The sequence below is a fragment of the Taudactylus pleione genome, unplaced genomic scaffold, assembly GCF_031769625.1.
Source record: "Taudactylus pleione unplaced genomic scaffold, aTauple2 ptg000567l, whole genome shotgun sequence".
In the NCBI taxonomy this organism is placed as follows: domain Eukaryota; kingdom Metazoa; phylum Chordata; class Amphibia; order Anura; family Myobatrachidae; genus Taudactylus; species Taudactylus pleione.
The window spans coordinates 1,644,956-1,651,244 of NW_028284969.1; positions in this window are offsets into that span (position 1 = coordinate 1,644,956).

Genomic DNA, 6,289 nt, shown 5'->3' on the forward strand with positions numbered 1-6,289 from the left:
CGGGAACCTTGTCAGCGAAAGGCGTAGGAGGTGGCTTCCACAAAATGTGGAGATTATGTTCATAAAAATTAATTATCAACTCTTCCAGGGAGACCATCCTCCAGAACGTACAGAGAGACTTGTGGTGGTGGATTCCAGCGGGGACGAGTTAATACTCAGTGAGGATGAGGATGTACACAACACTGAAGAGGGTGAGGAATCGGTGGATGAGGAGGATGAGGACAACATCTTGCCTCCGTAGAGCCAGTTTGTGCAGGGACAGATTAATTGCCAGCTTGTTTTGTGGGGGCCCAAACGAACCAATCATTTCAGCCACAGTCGTGTGGCAGACCCTGGCGCTGAAATGGTTGGTTTGTTAAAGTGTGCATGTCCTGTTTATACAACATAAGGGTGGGTGGAAGGGCCCAAGGACAATTCCATCTTGCACCTCTTTTTTTTCTTTGCATTTGCATTATGTACAGTTTGGGGCCTAGTTTTTCAAACTGCCATCCTGTCTGCCACTGCAGTGCCACTCCTAGATGGGCCACGTGTTTGTGCCGCCCACTCTTATTGCTTAGCATAGTCATCCAGCTACCTCGGTGCAACCTTTTGGACATAAAAACACTATTGTGAGGTGTGAGGTGTTCAGAATAGACTGGAAATGAGTGGAAATTAAGGTTATTGAGGTTAATAATAGCATAGGAGCAGAAAATCCCACAAATTCTGTGATTTTAGCTGTTTTTATGCTTTTTAAAAAAAAAAATACAGATCCAAAACACAAAACCCACAACCCAAAACACGGAAGGGTGGTTTTGGCAAAAACCAATCCAGATCCAAAACACGAAGAAAGATCCAGATCCAAAACCAAAACACAAAACACGAAAAGTGGCCGGTGCACACCCCTAGTAAGTATGTTAACCTTGTGCTTTTGTAATATTTCCAAACTAATTGCAACCTTAATTTCATGTACCCTAGGTGTATCGTGCATCAGAACACAGCCACTTAGTTTTAGACAGAAAATCAACTTTAGGATAACATTTATGTAAATGATTTACTTTGCATATTTAAACATATTTATGTACATAGAAAATAATACACAATGCATAATTTTGTTTGACTCACCGAGATAAATTATTTGTAAGCAAAACATTGTATAAACATATCTTGAAAAAACAACATCACATATTTATGACATAAGTAAAAATGTAACCAACATTTATGAAATCTAATTATCAATATTGTTTTTCCTTTTAGGAAGTGAAGGAGAGGGCTCATTAGGGTGTCTCCAATGCATAACCACCTCGCATGCGGAGACCACACCTGGGTGGAGATGGTAATGCAGAGCTGTTTGGTAGTGTGCTGATGACAGGTGTAGAGCTATGTGGTTCAGGTATGCAATCAACAATTTGTGAACCAAGAGACACAGTATTTCTGCTTAGCTCCCTTATTGCATTTATTTGTGTCTTTTCATTCTAAGAAAAACATTTAATTGGCAGCACAAGAACAGAAATTTGCATTTGGGTGACTGAAGTGTGCATAGAAGACGGTCTTACAATTCACCTTGCTGGACTTTCAAGAAAAGGAGAAATTATTGTGCTTAGGGGTGGGCAATAAGCGGCCCCCCAGCTGTTGTAGAACTACACATCCCAGCAGGTCTTGCCACAGTTTTGCTATTTGACCATGCTAAGACTGTTGCAAGGCATGCTGGGTTGTGTTATTTAACAACAGCTGGAGGGCTGCTTATTGCCCACCTATGGTGCTAGTTAAATTTTAAGTAGAATTTGATTGGTTGCTATCGGCAACATCTCCATTTCTAAAAACTCTCACTTTAGTAAATTTATCCCTAGCCTCAATACAAGTCGCAATACAATGCGACTAAGATGCACAAGAAGAAGGGCTTCCTGCATTGATCTACATCATGCTTGAAATGGCCACAACGTTCACAGCTTGCACTGCCGCTGCCCATAACTGCCTCTTCCTCCCCTCTGATTTCTTTGCTGCCTGACTTCCAAAAAGCACTTCATAATGTGGGAGAAGCAAATAGACCAGGACCACATACTTCTCAAATGAGAAGCAGACATTCCATCCAGTTTCCTTTTCCTGACTCCCTCTCCTCCTCTGGCTCAATACCCACCTCCTGTGTTATGTTCTTTTAGTTATCTTCTCAATGGATTGATGTACTTTTTGAGGGATGACTGTACATTTCAGGGAATTATTGTACATCTTAGAGAATGACTGTGCATTTCAGGGAATGGCTGTACATTTCAGAGGATGACTATACATTTCAGGGGATGACTATACATTTGAGGGAAAGACTACATTTGAGGTAATGACTGTGCATTTCATGGGATGACTACATTTCAGGGAATGGATGTACATTTCAAGAAATTAATGTACATTTCAGGGAATGGCTGTACATATCAGGGAATGGCTGTACATTTCAGTGGTTGACTTTACATTTGATGGATGATTGCACATTGTGGGGGATATCTGTACATTTCAGGGTATGACTGCACAATTCAGAAGAAAACTGTACATTCTGGGGAGTGCTTGTACACTTCAGGAGTTGACAGTACATTTCAGAGAATGACTGTACATTTAAGGAGATGGCTGTACTTTTTGGAGGTTGACTATACTGTACAATATGAGGGATGATTGTACATTTTGAGGCATGCTTGTACATGATAGGGGTTGATTGTACATTTCTGAGGATGACAATACATTTCAGGGGATGGCTGTACAATTCAGTTTTTAATTAGTTTATATGTTCCTTCATGTCCTTTGCTTTGCAAGTGTCATTAGTGTATTAGTAGAAACAACTTATTGTTTAAAATGGATCTTTAATGCAGCTTCTGTAATGCATCACACATGTATTTGGCATCAGTTTAATCTTTAATTAACAAGAATATGGTTGCTTGTACCGGTCTGCTTTTCTTATCCCATTTCTAGTTATGAAATTCTAGGCATTCTATCATAATAATATAACTCCCACAAGTCATCTCTGGATAGCAGCATCTGAATCTTAAATCCCACAGCTGATACTTGTCATTATTTGGTTTAACAATTGTTCACAGTGTACTCATATACACTCTGCAGATTTCTACAGAACATTGTATTATTCTGTCGTATTGTGCCTGGGCTTATGACATATTGCTGAAAATGTTAAAGAGTTAACAGGAGGGAAAGTTTGTGGGATAAACTTTACTGCGAAAAAACAGGAAAACTTCATAATGTAACTTTAGATGGAGGAATACAAACACATTTCTACAATAGAATATACTAACACAACTGGAGAAACAATGCAATCAATAGTCCCACCAGTATAACTTCCACATAATATTCAGCCTGTAGCTGTTGTCATACTCCAACAGATTCCAAGTACAGTAACTGTAATCTACTTGGCAGTGCTGGAGACATAAGTGAAAATAAATGTAGCTGAACAAAAATAGTTTGTTTAAGAGGGGAAAGGTTTCCCTTGATGCATATGATGTGCAATGTCTGGGTCTCAAGACTTGACAAGTTGTCCCAAGGAATTTGGCATCTTGGTTTATAACCATTGAGCACCAATGATCAAGGAATATGATATCACCTAAGACTGCTGGGGAGCAAAGTTACAGGTGAGCTGTCAAATGTAACAGTGCTTTCATAGGAGCTCAGAGATTTAAAACTCTTGCTGCAAGCCAGACCTCTAGAACTCAGCTTAATCCATTTGTTTTCCATTTCAGACTTGGCACTAGCTTACACCAAGCAGTGAGCTGCCACCTTTTGATACTCCTAAGCAATTAGTCCCCTCTGCTTACTGGAAACTGCATAGCACAAACCTTAATGATTCCTGATTTCTCGATTCAGCTCTTTTCTTTCTGTCTCATTACTCTAGCTGTTTCATCATTTTTTAAATAAAACTGGGCCATGTCTGATCTCAAAGTATAAGATTAATTCCTGCTCACTCTGCACCACTTCCTTCATTCTCTCTTTTACAATGACAAACACGCCCCTCCCTGCCTTGTCCTTTACTGAAAACTGATTTTCAGCTTAAAAATATATTTAGGAAAGTTTTACAGCAATGAGATCTCGGTGAGGAGCTCTGAAAATTGCCTTTCCTGTAACTTCATACAACATCAACATATTATGCATCGTATTACATTCAATATTTAATAACTTACATCAGTCCCTACCCCAGGAACTTATCTAGACATTGTGGTGGTCTTGCTTCAATCTTGGTGTCTCTTTAATTCCATAACTCAACACAGGCAGAGAACAGACATTTGACAGCAATGTTCTGAAGTATTTAGATGTTCTAACTTCTTTCTTATACTGTACCTAGAGATATTTTGGTTGCATGACATAATTCAACATCTTTTCAAGCTGTATAGACAAGAGATATCAACTAATTATAACAATGCTGTATAATTCTGTATGCCCTATGTACATTAAAATATATGTATCTAAAATTAAAATTGAATACTACTGGGGGTCTAATGAAGTACATGGAAGGCATAAAAACTAGTGATGCGCTCTGACTCTCATGTTTTGATTATAGTTTTGGTTCTAAAACAATTTTTGTATTTTGTAAATGGTTTTGGTTTTATCAAAACCACCTTGATGTTTTTTTTGTTTGTTTTTTTGGTACTGGTTTGGATTTACAGATGGTCAAAAACATGACTGCATATTAGTATTCTTAAACTGCAGCAATCTAATGGGAGTATTAATTTCCACATATCCTCCATTATAATCATGCAGTCATTTTACAATATTTAAGAGTTTGGATTTGTGGCCAAGGTTTATATGCCTACATGTCTCTTAAGAAGCATTTTCTGACAACACAGATGTTATGGCATATTTTAAGAAATAAAAACTGTCTCAATGCTTATAGGTTGATATTTCTGCCTATCCAGGAGAATCCCAAGTTTCTATTGGGAGAAATGGCCTATCTGTTCACAAGATGGCTTAAAGATGGGGTAACCTCTATTGGTTGCCTTACAGATAAACTAACACATATCATTGGTATGTAAAAAATTGCACTATTTACAGTGCTTCACTAGTTTTTCTCTGTGTCTTGTACAGACTGGACAAGTTTCCCATAGTTCAGGTTTTTCTTATGGCATTTCTGCAAGTGCAACATTATGTTAGTGTATCTACTGAATGAAAGGGTTTGCAGACCCGGATAGGCAGAACAAATCCGCTGCCATAGAAACCAACTGCTGATTGGCTGAAAGAGGTCTGACTCTTAGCCAATCAGCACTACGGTACAGGAAACCACATGGGAACTATTAGTCTCAGACAAGCACTATAAGTACAGTATGCAAATATAGTGCTTGCATGTCTGTGGGATTGGGAGAGCGGGTTGTTTTTTTGCTAAGTCCCATGGAGAATGAGACCGACCAGTGCCATGGAGTAAATACAGTAAGTATGTAGTGTGAGTGTGAGTGCACGTGAGTGGTTATTAAATGGGTTAACATATTTGGTGTGTATGTGCCTCGACTTTTTAAAAATATTTTCTTTACAGTGAGGGTACATGTGCCAGTGGGCTTGTACTTTTCGGGCTTGTTGGGACCTGTAGTTCAACTGTAACAGCAATGTTTTTAACACATTAACCCTGCACCCACCACTACCAGGGGTGCAGAGAATATTTCCCCAAGCTTCACCCAAGTCCAGGGGTATCCTTGGGAGGGGGAACCACTTTTTTGGGAGGTATCCCACTTCCTGAGGAATCCTAGAGTTGGGATGACCAGTTTGTTGCTGGTTAATGTGATGGCAGGGAGATCCCGTGGCCCTGTGATGTGTGTCCCCCTGCTTTGGGATCACCTCCCGGACAATTGAGCTCAGTGCTGGTTACTGGAAATACGGGGAACCCCTCACAGTTTTTCGCCTGTTTTTCCAGTACCTGAATAAGCTTAGAGGTCAGGGGATGGTATGCTTTTGGGGTGACCCCACGCTGATTTTTTAAATATTTTTTAAACATTTCTTTACACTGTAACACACACAAGCCTGTACAGATCACATTGATCAGTACAGTGCTTTAGCACAACACAACATTCACAGGCAGGTCTATTGCAGGTCTTACAAAGCCCTCAGCCATTCCTCTCCCATTTACATCTCTGATCTCATCTCCCTTCACTCTCCTGTCCGCCCTCTTCGTTCAACAAATGCACGCCACCTCTCATGCCAATTGATTACTTCCTCCCACTCCCGCATCCAAGATTTTGCCTGCACTGCTCCCCACCTTTGGAACTCTCTCCCGCTTCCCATCAGACTCTCCACCTCTCTTCAATCCTTCAAACGGGCTCTCAAGACCCATTATTTCATCAAA